The following is a 16,294-nucleotide window of genomic DNA, read 5'->3' on the forward strand; positions in this document are numbered from 1 at the left end:
CCTCACAAGCAAGGCAGTTGGGCCTGGTTGTACAAAGGAAATGAAGGAGGAGGGGGGAGTCACAAGAGAGAGGATGTGGAGGGTCTTACAGAAAAGACCATCTCAAGAGGAATGAGGAAAGAGGCCTGACAGGTAAAGAATGAACATCACCCAAAGGATCCAACCTCCAAAGTTTTTCTCTCTCTAGTGCAGGGGACTTCCCTGGTGGTCTAGTGGTTAAGACTCCATGCTTCCACTGCAGGGGATGCAGGTTCAATCCCTGGTCAGGGAACTAAGATCTCACATGCCATGCAGTGTGGTCAAAAAAAACAACAAAAAATCAAGATAAGTTCAGGGTAGTGAAGACATTTCATATCTGCTGCTATTCCTAGAAATCTACTCAGTGAACATATAGGGATATAGTGAAGTCTCTCAGTCGTGTCCGAATCTTTGTGACCTCATGGACTGTAGCCTACCAGGCTCCTCTGTCCACGGGATTCTCCAGGCCAGAATACTAGAGTGGGTTGCCATTTCCTTCTCCAGGGGATCTTCCCAATCCAGGGATCGAACCTGGGTCTCCCGCATTGTAGACAGACGCTTAACATACATGGGCTCAATTAATTACAATGACTAACACATCTGACAAGCCAAATGTTAGCTCGCAAGAACTGAGCATACTTATAAATATTAAGTACAGATACAAATAATTAACAATAAACTCATTGGCATTATTATTGTATAATTAATTAACTGTAAAAAAAAAAATCACACATTAAACCAGAGTAAAATTTTTTAAAAAAAAGGAAGCAAGACCTTTGGCCAGTCTAGAAATGCAGGTGATGCAACGAAGAGAGATACTGTTTGGTAGCTTTTCATCTGCTCTCATGATGAATTTAATCAGCCTTCCTTTGCCGATGTCAAAACCAAAATAAGTGCTTTGGTCCCCATTTCTTCCTGCTGGGGCCAGATGTCTGATGGGAAGAGGCTGGCAGAGGGCTTCCAGGAGGTGTAATTACCAGAGGCTCGAGGAGCAATGCTGGCATCCCCCTTGGAAAAATCCATCTTTATCAGTCTCAGAACGACCTTTCATCTCATCTCTGAAATTTGGAACAAAGAAAAGGTGAGCTGCAAGGAATCCAGTTGTCTCCTGGCAATTGGCTTTTCTTCCTGAAAGGAATTCTGGAACTGGGCATTCAATCAAAAACCCCAAATTAAATACCTGGGCTGCAATATCACCAGTAAATATTTCCAAAGCGAGGAAATCTAGAAACAAACATTTTCCCCCGACTGATGTTGCCTTCCACACACTATGTGTGTGTGTGTGTGCTCAGTCATGTCCGACTCTTTGTCACCCCATGGATTACAGCCCACCAGGTACCTCTTTCCATGGGATTCTCCAGGCAAGAATACTGGAGCAGGTTGCCATTTCCTCCTCCAGGGGATCTTCCCAACCCAGGGACTGAACCCGAGTCTCTAGCAACCCCTGCATTGGCAGGCAGATTCTTTACCACTGCATCGAAAAGGAAGCTTTTGCAATTATTTTAAAAACTTGATATCTAAAATCTCTATTTGTGGCCTAAATTATGTCAGTTTTTGCTGCTTTGGGTTTTCCAGTTCTCTGGAAGGTCCAGAAGTCCTTGTCTTCATTGTGTCAATGCCTCCTTACCTTTGGTGGCCTTATGACTCACTGCAAATCACACTGGAAACTGAATATGGTCTCTTTTACTCACTTTCTATTTACTTATTTCTGGCTGCACCGGGTCTTTGTTGCTACGTATGGGCTTTCTCTAGTTGCAGCGAGTAGAGGGCTACTCTTTAGTCGAAGTGCACGGGCTTCTCATTTGACATGGTTTCTCTTGTTGAGGAGCACAGGCTCTAGGGAACGTGGGCTCAGCAGTTGTGACTCACAGACTTAGCTGCCCCTTGGCATGTGGAATCTTTCCAAACCAGGGATCAAACCCATGTCCCCAGCATTGGTGGGCAGATTATTAACCAATGGACCACGACGCAAGTCTGCTCACTTCTTTTTAGCTCCTAATCTGCGCCTACAAGGGAACACACTTTGATAATAAAGGCGGCTACCATTATTTTGTGTTAACTACATGCAGGCTTTGTGATGAGAGCTTTGCCTGCATTATCTTATTTAATCCTCCTGATAGGAAATTGTGTTGGCTCTGCCTTCAGAATGTATTCAGAGCCTTGCCATTTCTCATCTCTATGCCACCACCTTGACTCACCTGCATTACTGCAGAATGCACCTAACTGATCTGCCTGCTGCTGCCCCTGTCTCTCTGTGCTTTACTTTTAACAGAGCAGATTAAATGATGTTTTTGAGGTAGAAGTCATCTTAGGTCAAAAGCCTACAAGGGCTCCTTTTCTCTCTCAGAGTAAAATCCAAAGTCCTTCCCCCAAAGCCCACAAAATCAGCTTCTTCTGTTCTCCCCCAAATGCATGCTGGGCCTGGCATACCAGTCAGTCTCCTCAACTTTCTGTGAATGTGACAGAACATTCCTGCCTTGGGGCCTTTGCACACCTGTTCCTCTTCCTCCCAGTTACCCACATGACTTATCCTCTTTCTTCCTTCAAGTCTTTGTTCAAATGTCACCTTCTTAGGGAGGCTTATTCTGACCACACCATTTAAAATGCAGACCCTCCCTCAGCCCTCCTGGTCTATTTTTTCCTCATAAAATGTACCACCATCTAACTACCTCATAATTACTTTTAGTTATATTTATTTTTTGCCTCTCCCCACAAGACCAGGGACCACTGTGTTGTGGTCAGTAAATGCTCGTATAGGTGTAGCATAAATGTTTGTTGAATAAGCCATGAAGTATGTCCTATAACCATATTATAGAGAAGAGAACTGGGGGACCCAGAAGGGTTAAGTGACTTTCCCAGGGTAAATTAGTTAATGGCAAAGTCAGGACTTGAATCCAGGTCCTACTGTCCCAAAGCAACTTAACTACTATGGTTCGTTAATCCCAACTTGGTACTGATCCCAAGTTAAGCCCATCTTAAGATACACTGATAATTGCAAGCTACCATTGAGCAAAAGCCCATTTCAAGATCCTGTTCACCTGGTCTGGTGTTTCAGCAATTCAAAGTTAGTGCCATTGTGCTTAGTAATAGTCAGAACTATTGAATTTCCACAAGTGGTAACAGAAAGTGAAACTTTCATGGGAAATCCTGGGTTAACCATTTGTTTAATGTACTTTGAATAACAGTTCCCCAAATGCTCATGTGATAGCAATATTTGGAATAACCTAGAAGTGAGATCTTAGCAGATGGTTTTTAAAGCATAGATAAGGTAATTACATAGTAATTATCTTCATCTATGTACTTAACTGCCTAGACTCGGGGGACATGATAGAGAAACTTAGGAGAACTTAGGGGAAGGTTTTCCCATTCAAGCTATGTCCTCTATGATCAAGGAAGCTCTATGAGATTTTAAAAGCAAATCTTAATAAGGTTAACCATCTCACCCCACAATTCCATCCTGTGTATATACACAAAAGAGTAGAAAACAGGTGCTCAACAAAAATATGTATGGGAAATGTTTATGGTATTATTCATAATATCTAAAAGATAAAAACATCTAAAATGTGGATCAACTGATGAACACATAAATTGTAGCCTATCCATACAATGGATAAATGAATGGATAAAAATGAATGAAGTACTGATACAGGCTACAACATGGACGAACCTTGAAAACATCATGTTACATGAAAGAAACCAGACACAAAAAGCCACATATGGTATGATTCCATTTGTATGAAATGTCTAGAATAGGCAAATCCATAGAGACAGGAAGCAGGTTAGTGGTTTAAGAGGGGTTGGGCAGAGGGGAGTGGAGAGTGACTGCTAATATGTATGAGGTTTCCTTTTTATAAATAATAAAAAATTATTTATTTGGCTGCATCACTTCTCAGTTGCAGCACATAGGATCTTCATTCCGTCATATCGGATCTTTCATTGCAGCATGGGCTCTCTAGTTGCAGCAGGAAAGCTTAGTTACCCCACGGGTATCTTAGTTTCCTGACAAGGGATGGAACCAGCATCCCCTGCATTTGAAGGCAGATTCTTAACCACTGGACCACCAGGGAAGTCCGTGAGGTTTCTTTTTGGAGTAATGAGAAAGTTCTGGAACCACACAGAGCTGGTGGTTGCATAACACTGTGAATGTACCCAATGCCACTGAATTGTATACTTGAAAATGGTTAAAATAGTACATTTTATGTTACATATCTTTTGCCATTGATTTTTAAAGTAAATCTTTAAATTCTGGCCTTGGTAGCAGGACATTTTGGGTTGGTTCTGATTTGGCAGGCAGATAGCTAAGGTTGAAGTCTCTTTGGGACAACTATAAACTAAGAGGAGCTATGACCTGTCAGATTAGGCTATGTAACAGACTTACATCTGTGATTTGATTGAATGGTAAGTGCTGTGGAATTGAGGCTGATTCTCTGCACCCTCAGAAATGGTGGTGAGTACAATGTTATTCATACATGCCAGAAAGTCAACTCTTTATTTCCTTTATCATTGTCAAACTCATATACTCTCGTAAAAAATCTCAATAATATAGAAGGAACATTTTCCCTCTCATCTGCACTATTCCTACTTTCTGGGTTTAGCCACCACCATCTATAACCTGGTGTGTATCCCTTCATACCTTTTTCTGCATGTACAAGCATCTGCATATAAATGGGCACATTTTTTAAACCAAAACAAACTTATACTACACATACTGGTCTTCAGCTTTCTTTTTTTTTTCCACTCAATACCATATCACAAAAATCTTTCCACATGAATACATATGGATTTATCTGTTTCTTCTTAGTGGGTACATAGCCTGGAATTGGAGAAGGCAATAGCAACCCACTCCAGTACTCTTGCCTGGCAAATCTCGTGGACGGAGGAGGCTGGTAGGCTGCAGTCCATGGGGTCACTAGGAGTCGGACACGACTGAGCGACTTCCCTTTCACTTTTCACTTTCCTGCATTGGAGAAGGAAATGGCAACCCACTCCAGTGTTCTTGCCTGGAGAATCCCAGGGACGGGGGAGCCTGGTGGGCTGCCGTCTCTGGGGTCGCAGAGTCAGACACGACTGAAGCGACTTAGCAGCAGCAGCCTGGAAATATGACCCTTTAATTGACCAGTCTCCTCTTGTCAGATAACTATATTACCTCCAGTTTTTCAAAGGAGGTTGTGAGGAACACCCTGTTTGTATATTCTTGCCTACTTATAGGAGTTTTTCAGTGGGAGAGATTCCTAGAAGTGAAATAGCTGGACTGAAGTCAGATCCTTTCTGTTCTGTGACTTTTCAAGAGCATGTTGATTTGGGACACAAATGTAATTGTCTGCGGTCTCAGGACATAAACTCTAGAACTCAGAGCTTGTGATCAGGCTTTGCTCAACTTGGCATTCTATCCTGCGTCTTGTAATCATAGCTATTTTCACTCATCTCATAGGCTCACTATCTCCAGATTGACTCCAGCAGAGGGAAAAGAAATCAGGTCCTTCTGTGCCATTCTTCAAACATTTAGAGGAAATTGATTTTCCACATGGGCTGTAGCCAAGCGAGGGATGAGCTGACATAGAAGTCCTTGTGACAGGCTATTACAACCAGCACTTGCAACAATTAGACTCAGCCCAACTTGAGATATTTTATTAGCGAGTGTAATTCCTCATCAGGCTAATATTGCAGATTGCCAAAAGCAGCAGCAATCCTAAAATAGGATTTCCTTCATAATCCCTCTTAAAGGGAAGAACTTGTGGAGACTTGAACTGCCTAGAGAAAGAAAGCTTTTACTCTCTTGACTGAGGAAAGAAAGCAGTTGCTCCAAAGAGCTTGCCTTCTGTTTCTGCTCTTACCTCTTTAAGGTGCTTCCTCATGGCATTAGCTGGGAGGCTTTCACCTGCGAAGAACAGAAACACAGTCTCAAACTGGTTTTGCTAACACAGTACCTCTTCAATCTGGAAATCCCAAAGGAGGCAGCCTTGGGGTTGGTTGACTCAACATCTCAACAATGTCATCGCAAATACAGGTTCTTTCCCAAAGAGGTTAAGAACACTGGCTCTAGAGCGAGATTGTTTGGTAGTGGATCTCAAGTCCAGCTCTTAATAGCTGCATGACCTTGGGCAAATTATTAACCTCTCTGAGCCACATTTTTCTCATCTGTTAAAAATTGGCTAGAAATAGTACACTGACTCATAGTACTATTGTCTGTGCTAAAGCAAGGGTAGGCAAACTTTATGAAGGACCAGGTAGTAAATATTTTAGGCTTCGCTCTTGGCAAGGTAGTTGGTAGTTTCTGCCCAACCACTCAACGCTGCTGTTATAGCATGAATGCAATGGTAGACAACAGATAAATGAGTGGGCATGACTGTGGTCCAATGAAATTTTATTTATGGACACTGAAAGTTGAACTTTATGTAATTTCACATGTTTTGAAATGCTGTTCTTCTGATTTTTTTTCTTTAACCGTTAGAAAATATAAAAACCATTCTTAGGTTCACTGGCCATTAAAATAGCTGTAGCCGCCCCCCTAAGCTAAAGCCTATAATACATTTAGAATAGTACCTGTAAACCTCTAAATGCTCAAAAAGTGTTTGCTGCTATTATTGTTGTTGTTGTTGTTGTTATTAACACATCCAGCATCATTCTCTGGACCCCTCCCCTGTCCGTGTTGCCTTCATCCCCCATTCTGATAGCAAGATGGCGACCAGAGTTCAAGGTAGGGCATCCAGAGGAAAACAAAACACTCTCCTTTCCGGTCATAAATTGTTAGTAGCAAGGAGAGGTTTTCCCACACTCAAGGTCTCAGTTGCCAGAATGGAGTCACGTGACCCCTACGGAACCAATCACTGGCAAGAAGAGGGGCTATTCTTTGACCAATCAGGCCCACCCCTGCAGCTGGAGGTGGAGTTACTTCGCCCTGAGTCACGTTCTGAATGGGGACAATGCGAATGCCTGACCCCAGCAGATCTTTTGTTAGGACAGAGAAAAGTAGGACATGGATACTGGGTAGGCAACCAGCACAGCCTACCCCACCCACTCTTTCAAATCCCCATGAATTTATGACAAGCAGAGGACCCACTAATCTGGTTTATATATAACGTCTTATAACAAGAGCAAGTCTTTTAAAGATTTGAGCTGGAGAACATTGGCTCTACTGACCTTTAAGTCTTTTTAAATAGCCATTGTGGTCATAACTCATTGGATCATAAGCATTCCAAACAACTTTATGGCCTTTTTGAGTTTACTACACACCCTCCCTGTTAGATGCCTCATTTGACCTTCACAGTTCTCTGAGGCAAGGACTATGATCCTCATTCCGCAGGGAAGAGAAGTGACATGACCAAAGGCACATGACATGGTTAGGCCCTAATGCTAGACCTTGAACTCTGCTTTCTGGCCTCTAGAATCCCAACCATTTTTCACTCTACCTCCTGGAGCAAGGAGAGTTTTCCCCATCTTCACGGTCTCAGTCGCTAGAATGGGGTCACGTGCCCCCCATGGAACCAATCACCAGCAAGAGGAGGGACTTGTCAGTGGCTATATCATGGAAAGCTGTGCTATGTGCTAAGTCACTCAGTCGTGTCCGACTCTTTGTGACCCTATGGACTGTGGCCCACCAGGCTCCTCTGTCCATAGGATTCTCCAGGCAAGGATACTGGAGTGGGTTGCCATGCCCTTCTCCAGGGGACCTTCCTGACCAGGGATTGAACCCATGTCTCTTACATCTCCTGTACTGGCAGGAGGGTGGGTTCTTTACCATCCGGATCCCATCATGGGAAGGATTAGCGGCTAAGGAAGTATCCCTGATAAGGCAACCAGAGGGATTTTGCCAAGAGTCAACACAGCCCTAAAACATTTGCTTTGGGTAAAGACATTTAGGTATAATCCATGATTTTCTCTGAAATATCTGCAAGTTTAATATACTATGAAATCTCAGGAAATGATAAAGTAATAGCAATAATTGTTCTGATGGCATACAAATGTGCCTTTTTCTTTTTTAAAAAAAGTATTTGTTTTTGTCTGTGCTGCTTCTTCATTGTTGCGTGCAGGCTTTCTCTAGTTGTGGTGAGGGGGGGCCTACTCTCTTGTGGTGCAAGGGCTTCTCATTGTTTTGTGACCCCATGCACTGCAGCCCACCAGGCTCCTCTGTCCATGGAATTCTCCATACAAGAATACTGGAGTGGGTTGCCATTCCCTTCTCCAGCAGATCTTCCTAACCTGGGAATGGAACCTGGGTCTCCCACATTGCAGGCAGAATTTTTTACAGTCTGAGCCACCAGGGAAGCCCTTTCTCTTGTGCAGAGCACAGGTATCAGGGCATGCGGGCTTTTAGTAGCTGTAATAGTTGAAGCTTGTGGGCTCCAGAGCATGGGCGTAGTAGTTGTGGTGCACAGGCTCAGTTGCCCTGTGGCATGTGAGATTTTCCTGGACCAGGGATCAAACCAGTGTCCCTTGCATTGCAAGGTGGATTCTTAACCATTGAATCACCAGGGAAGCCCAAATGTTCCTTTTTCTGATCTCAAAAGGGAAACATAATTGCCCGAGCATCTCTTTATATTTAAATCATAATTGTAATATGTGCCTCCTTACATTTAAGCCTATTTTTGGCTTACTAACTTTGCAAGATAAGAAAAGGGAATCTCATCCCCCGACCTCCCAATTATAAAAAATGATTGAGTAAATTGAGTGTACCTAAGGAGTATTACGCAACCATTAGCTTTAATGCTTATGAAAACTTTGCAATGCCTTGAGAACTCTGAAGATAGAGTATTAAGGGATAGAAGCAGGACACAAAATTACATACAGATAAAGAGATCAGGACCATAGAAAAGATTGGCAATCAAGAAACCAAAGCGTTAACCCATTTGCTTCTGGGTTGTGAAGTCATGAGTGGTTTTTCCCCCAGCTTCTTTATATGTTTTTCCTACATTTTCCAGTCTGTCTCCAATACTCATTTTTATGATCAGAGAAAAACATAAAGTAAAAGCCAGAAGAAGACTGGGTTGTTATGCAGGCTAGGTTTCTTATTATATAGACAGGTCCAGGCAATAAAGGACTAAGTGAGGCAAACCAGGACTGTTTGCAGAGTGAAAGGATGAAAACCACAACTTGAAGGATGCTCATCCTCCAGGGGTAGGTGTGCAGCCTCCGCACGGCTGGCTGATGAGGAAATGGACAGATTCCTCCAGCTATGGAGTCAGAAACTCACAAGCCGTGTGGCTTCGAGCAAATGAACCACTCCGACCTTCAATTTCTTCATCTGTTACATGAGAATAATAATGCCTAGTACATAGGATTGAAATGTTTTCAATTACATATTTTTATTGAGTTCTTAACCGTCGTAGGAGCTAATGATGCAATAGTGAGCAAAGAAACAAAGTCCTTGTTCTCCGCCGGCGCATTCATTCTAGTGGAGGGTAAGGGTGAATATTGTCCTGGGGCAGACAATAGCTTAGCGCTTTATACCAGAGAGTGTTCTTATGTGTCTGGAGCTGGGTGCATAGATGGAAGCAGATGGGGAGAAGTAGACAGGGGACAAGCCTGGCAGGCTGGGGCCAGAAACTTTGATTTCATTCTAAATATAATGGGAAGCCACTTAAGGGTTTTTAGCCACAGACTAGTATGATCTGATTTAGAGTTTATGTCTTAAAAAGGCCACTCTCCTGCCATGTAGAGAATAGATTGTAAGATTGTGTGAGACGATCAATACACGAAAGCACTTAAGATTGGGTCTGGCACAAAGTAAGTGTCTTAATAAGTGGTAACTGTTTTTCATTATTATCATCATTATCCTTATTATTATTACTACTCTTTTGTCTGCCTACAGCTGGCTCACGATTCCTGGACATTGAGCTTCACATGATATTGACAAAGCATTCTGATGAGCTGGTGAATCTTTCAGATTTGTTTCCTGATGTTTTCACATCCTCAGAGAGGTGATGGTTAGAAGCTAAACACAAGCTGATACCTGTAAACTGAAGAAAAACAACACCACCACAGTGAACAGATTCTTGAATCCAATATTCTTTCATCCTTCAGGGGGAAGCTCTGGTTATCCTGTAGCTCAGAAAAGACCCTGGGTCTTGATTACAGGTTTCAGTCCCCACCAAAGTCTTGACTGACCACCATCTGTGTTGTGAAACCCAGCTTATGTGGGTATATTTGAGAAGACCTCGCCTCCTGCCAGCTCCTCCTTCCTCCAGACTTGGCTCAGAGAAGATTTTTCTCAGGGAAGCCTCCCCTGACCTGGCCACAGGTGCCCACCCCACACCAATGCTGACTTCCCTATGCCCTTGGAACTTGGGCAGAGCCATAGGGTCCATCTAGTCAAAGCTTTGGTTTTTCCAGTAGTCATGTATGGATGTGAGAGTTGGACTATAAAGAAAGTTGAGCACCAAAGAATTGATGTTTTTGAACTGTGGTGTTGGCAAAAACTCTTGAGAGTCTCTTGGACTGCAAGGAGATCAAATCAGTCCATCCTAAAGGAAATCAGTCCTGAATATTCATTGGAAGGACTGATGCTGAAGCTAAAACTCCAATACTTCGGCTACCTGATGCAAAGAACTGACGCGTTGGAAAAGACCCTGATGCTGGGAAAGATTGAAGGCAGGAGGAGAAGGGGATGACAGAGGATAAAATGGTTGGATGGTATCACCAACTTGATGGACATGAGTTTGAGCAAGCTCCGGGAGTTGGTGATGGACAGGGAAGCCTGGTGTGCTACAGTCCACAGGGTTGCAAAGAGTCAGACATGATTGAGCGACTGAATTGAACTGAACGGATAGCATAACACCTACTGCCTTGATTAACACAAATGGCTTCACCTAGACTCTGAATTCCTAGAACCGTCCTGGTTAATACAATGGCCACCAGCCAACTGTGGCTATATAAATCTACATTGAAATGAATGCAAATTAAAACAAAACCTTTAACATCCAGTTCCTCCATTGCATTAGCTGCATGTCAAATCCTCAGTAGCCATGGACAGCACAGATAGCAAATATTTCTATGACTGCAGAAAGTCCTAGTGGACAGGACTGCCCTGAGTGGGTGGGGCTGGTGTCATGTGTTGGTTTCTTAGTTTAGAGCTATCAGAGTGTTTCAGACACATACTGGAGAGGTGGGCAGACATTAGTTCAAATCTCAGCTTCTAATCTTACTAGCTCTGTGATCTTGACCAAATTCATTTTCTCAACACAGGTGTCCCCTGCTTATCAGAAGTTTGCTTCACACCACTTCACTTTTACCATAGACCCACACCAGCACCCATCAGTACATCAGTAACTGAAAGAAATGTGAAGAGGACTTTCACTTTTACAGAAAAAAGGCTAAAAGCCAAAATAGTGTTCACTGTTTGTTTTGCTGTTTGGTTATTCATAGAGGCAACAGGTGCCCCCAGGCAGCAGCAGTGGCAGCTCCAGTCTCAGCATCACGTCGCCACAGTGTTGAATTGTGAATTTGTGAGCAAGATGTGCATGTGTGCTCAGCCGCACAGTTGTATCCAAGGCCCCTCTGTCCATGGGATTTCCCAGGCAAGAAGACTGGAGTGGGTTGTCATTTCCTTCTCTGCAGAATCTTCCTGACCCAGGGATCGAACTTGAGTCTCTTTCATTGGCAGGTGTATTCTGATGAGCTCCCAGGGAAGTCCACGTGAACAAGATGTGTTGTTGTTCAGTCGCTCGGTCATGTCCAACTCTTTGTGACCCATGGACTGCAGCATACCAGGCTTCTCTGTTCTTCACTATCTCCTGGAGTTTGCTCTAACTCATGTCCATTGAGTCAGTGATGCCATCTGACCATCTCATTCTGTTGCCCCTTTCTCCTCCTGCCCTCAATCTTTCCCAGCATCAGGGTCTTTTCCAATGAGTTGGCTCTTTGCATCAAGTGGCCAATGTACGGGAGCTTCGGCTTCAGCATCAGTCCTTCCAATGAGTATTCAGGGACGATTTCCTTTAGGATTGACCGGTTTGATTCCTCGCTGTTCAAGGGACTCTCGAGAATCTTCCCCAGCACCACAGTTTGAAAGCATCAGTTCTTCGGCGCTCAGCTTTCTTTATTGTCCAGCTCTCGCATCTGTACATGACTACTGGAAAAACCATAGCTTTGACTATACAGACCTTTGTCAGCAAAGTGATGTCTCTGCTTTTTGCTGAGCAAGATGTATCCTAAAGTAATCGCTTCTTTGCTTTAAACAATCTTGGCTTACAAAGTGTTGTAGGAACACTCTACTTTCAGATATTGGGAGAAACTCTTCCCACCCAATGGTCTGCTTGTGAAGCCTGCATAAGTTAATATATATGAAGGGTTGGCAGTAGAGCCTAACTCAGAGTCAGCCCCAAGCAAGTGTTAGCTACTATTATCATTACCTCCAGTAAAATAACCAGCACGTAGAAGGCCCTGATCAGTCTTTACTGATCACCCGAACCAATGAATGAAAGAACCAGTGAATGAATGAACTTTAATTTGAGCTTTCATGAAAACAGACTACTCTCTTCTGAAACCAAATATATCATCATTAATAATAGCTTCTACTTATTCAGCACTGACTTCATACCAGGTGCTATACTGAATGCATTCCACACATTTCTCCCAAAGTCCCATGAGAAAGGAATTGTGATTAACCAACCACCTCCTTTAAAAGATGAAGAAACTGAGGTTCAGAGATCAGAAGCCAAAAGGTACGAGGCCAGCAAGACGAAAAGCTGTACCTCGCTGCCTCCGTGGAGATATTACCACATCTAGGCTACTGGCTGCCGGGATTGATTCTAGAAGGGATTCGATGTCACCTCTCTGGCTCTGCCCTTGTGGGGGAATGGGGTCTGTAGGAAGATGCAATGTTCCCGCCCCTCCCTGACCCCTGGGGAGGGCTCTGGCTCCCCACCTGCAAGGCGACCTGCTCAGTTTTCTTTCCTGCTCCCAGAAAGACTTCTGACCCTGGTTGCTCAGATTTCTTTCTTTCCCCATCCATCCCCGGGTTGCCGGCCCAGCCCCTCCCAGCCGCCCCACGCGCACCAGCGAGCAATGGCCAGGCCCGCAGACAAGGGCGTCTTTCTTCCAAATGGTTCCCCCTCATCTCATAAATTCTCAGCCCCAGCCTGATTGGCTGCGACAAAAAAGGAGTAAGGCCCCCGCTCCGTCTCCTCAGATACAAAGTGAGTTGTGTGCAGCTTTTGCCCACGTGAGGCCAATCACAGAGGCCCGTGCCTCTCAGAAATCCCAAAGGACAAAATACCAGCGGGCCCCGACACAGCAACTGCCGGGTCACGGGATCAAAATTATCTCTGGCCACACAATGGACAGCAGATAGCCGGGAAAGCCAAGACAATGAAGAGGCACGTGAAGGAGACCTCCCTGGTCATTGCTAACCTGAAGGCTGAAAGGACGGTTAACTCTTTCCCGCCTGAACCTTTCAACTCCCAGACAAACCGAGACCTGTGTACAGCTTGGGCTGGTGCCCAAACCTTGAGGGGATGGTACCCAATTCAAACCTTCCTGAGGATTCCTTTCACCACTTTTGAGAATTTGCCTTCCCTATGAAGCATGATTCCAATGTTTCCAATTTTTAGCACTAAAATTAGTCCAAATGTGCCTTCTAATTCTGTAGACACAACCCAGCTTGTGCAAATGTCCCTCTCTCCCATTTCTGGGTGAATTTTTGCATAGTACAGACTGCCAATTTTGTCACGTGTTCTTGAGGGAAGATAGAAGTTGAAAATCAGCTAGCTGCTTACCGTGAAACAAATGCTGTGGAACGCAAAGTTCTGATTTAGAGAGAATGCTGCATGTAACACTCTCATGAAAAGAAAAACACAGACAAATGTCTTACATGGATCACTGCTGAACACAGCCATAGGAATATGAGCTGGAATTTATTGAATACTTACTATATATTAACACCTACTTACGCCCAGCAAGATTAAGTAACTTGCCCAAAGACGCAGCTAGACATTGACTGAGCTGAGATTGGAACCCAAATCTCTCTGTCTACAAAGGCTGAGTTCTAAACCACAGTGCTTAATAAATGGCAATCATTATTGTTACTGTCATAAAATACAACACATTATCTGTAGGAATACAGAGATTTTCCCAACATATAAGTGACAATACAGGAGACAAGATTGCACATTGTGATACTTTTAAAATAGATAAATGATAGATAAATGGAGAAGAGGAAAAATACTAGAACAATCTTTGCCAAAAGCTTGAGTTACTTTCTCTCGTGATTTTTTGCTTTCTTTCCCCCCGTGGGTGTGCTTTTCTTTGCATTTCAAGTGTTCTTCGTGAAGCATCTATAACCTTTGCCATTAGGAAAGAAGTGTGTGTGTGTGTGTGTGTGTGTGTGTTTTAAAAGGCAGAGGGAACAGAGAAGATGGCAAAGTAGGCCAAAGAAGCTGGAATTGCAGTTATTTAAATCTTGCCCCAAATTGTGATTTGGGGAGTTCAAAGTTATCCCAAAATGATGAAGCAAAAGTCTTAAGCCATCTGCCCCCTAGACCAAGCGAAGCCAAGTGACAGTGACAGTGAGAAAGTCCTTTAAACAATGACCGAGAAGAGGGTGTGCTGTGAGGGGAGGCGGAACCAGATGGTAAAGTTCACCCAAGGAAAAAGAGAGGTGTTCTTCTTGATGGACTCTCCCTGCATTGTATTTGGTGCTTGGATTCAGTCAGCTCCAGCTTGACCAAGGAAGAACAGAGCAGGCAGGGGACGGGGCAGAAAACCTTCAACCCGGCCCCCAAGACAAATCCCTAGGAGTCTGGCAGGAGGCAGCCTTGCCGATTCCAGGCCTATATTTTTCATTTCTTGTTTTAACAGTCATAAACGCCTTCCGATGCCAAAGCAGAACATGACTTTAATCCAGATAAAATAAAATTCCCAAACCCTGAAAACTATACAGAGATTTACAAGCCAATTTTGAAAAGCAAAAGCCTCAGTTCCAAGAGTGGCACATTCCACGTGGCCAGCACCGGGGGCTGTTCCATGGCCCGGCCCCGTGGGGATGAGGTCCCAGGGCTTGCTGCTTAGCCCCCGAAATCCACAGCCCCCTTGGCAAAGAGAATGCAGGCCGACTCGGCCCTCAACCTGGACTCTTCTCAGATTCCTGGGCTCTGGGGTCTCTTGGCTTTCAGGCGTCCTAATAGATTCCAGCTCCCCTCTCTCCACCTCCCCTCCGCCCCCCAGCTGTTGCAGAAAACCACAGTCAACCTCTTCTTGCTCTCAGCTGCCAAGTTTTCTCTAAGTAAACACAGAATGTAGCAGTAGATCAGCTCAGTTGCATTCCCAGCACTGTAGGTTGGGTCAAGGCTGGCCTGGCACCAACCTCAAGAACCCAGGCTGGGGTGGGTTCTGGGGTAAGCATGGACTGCAAAGCCTCATTATGTGCAAATGCCTTAGGGACATGAACTCAGTTCATCCTACTGATCCTATGAGGTGGGACCTTTGCATATTGTATTTCATCTCTTTGCACCTCTAGGTCTGCTGGCCCCCCTTTACCTTTGCTCTAAGCCCAGGAGGCTGACCGGAGTGGATGGCACCAGTCGGCTCCCATGCACTCTGGCCTCTGATTGGATTTGCACAAGAAGAAGAGGAAGAAAGGCAATGAACTGGGGCCAGTACTTCCACTCCCACTCCTCCAGACTCCTCCTTGCTGTGTGGCTATAGGCTGGCTCCTTTGGGTGATTCTCTCCATACAGCTCCCCTTTCCAGGTTCTGGAATTAACACTTCTCCTTGCTCCTATAGACCCAAGACAGGAATAGCACCTCCCTCTGCTATCCCCAGGTATTGCACTCTGCCTTGGTCTCCCCAAATCCTGCCCACAACTGTGCAAATAATCTATTAATATTAAACTCACCTCAGATTACTCCATTTCAGTGTGCCTTCTGTTTCCTGCCAGACTGCTAACCAGTGCGTTTGTATCACTTCTCATTTACAGAGGAGGAAACTGGAGCTTGGAGAAATTAAGTCACTTGCCCAGGGGCAATTATCTGGGGTTTGAATTTGGATCAGCCTGAATCCAGAGTCCAAGCTCTTCACCTCCTCACTGCTATATAAAAACTAAAATGAAATTAGCTTTCACTCAGTGCCTGCTGCGTGCCATGCAGTGTGCTGAGCCTCTCATGCCTTTGTTTCACAGACTCTGTGGACAACACTACTTACTATTCCCATTTCACAGATAAGAAAACTGAAGCTATGAAAAGCTCACTCAGCATAAATAATTTTAGATTCATCCACATTGCTGTCTATCAATACTTCATTCCTTCTTATTGCTGAGTAGTATTCTCTTGTATGGACATACCA

The 16,294-nt window shown here is 44.2% G+C and overlaps 1 long non-coding RNA gene across 1 annotated transcript; it reads right to left on the minus strand.

Annotated features, from left to right (window-relative positions):
- Positions 1-698: 698 nt before the first annotated feature.
- On the minus strand, positions 699-15,890 carry LOC120871584. The gene is made up of 3 exons (XR_005723056.1): positions 15,849-15,890; positions 5,853-5,896; positions 699-1,076 (listed from the first exon to the last, which is right to left on the minus strand). It is a non-coding gene; the product is annotated as an uncharacterized LOC120871584 (long non-coding RNA).
- Positions 15,891-16,294: the final 404 nt, after the last annotated feature.

This window comes from Oryx dammah, unplaced genomic scaffold, assembly GCF_014754425.2.
Source record: "Oryx dammah isolate SB20612 unplaced genomic scaffold, SCBI_Odam_1.1 HiC_scaffold_12, whole genome shotgun sequence".
NCBI lineage: Eukaryota > Metazoa > Chordata > Mammalia > Artiodactyla > Bovidae > Oryx > Oryx dammah.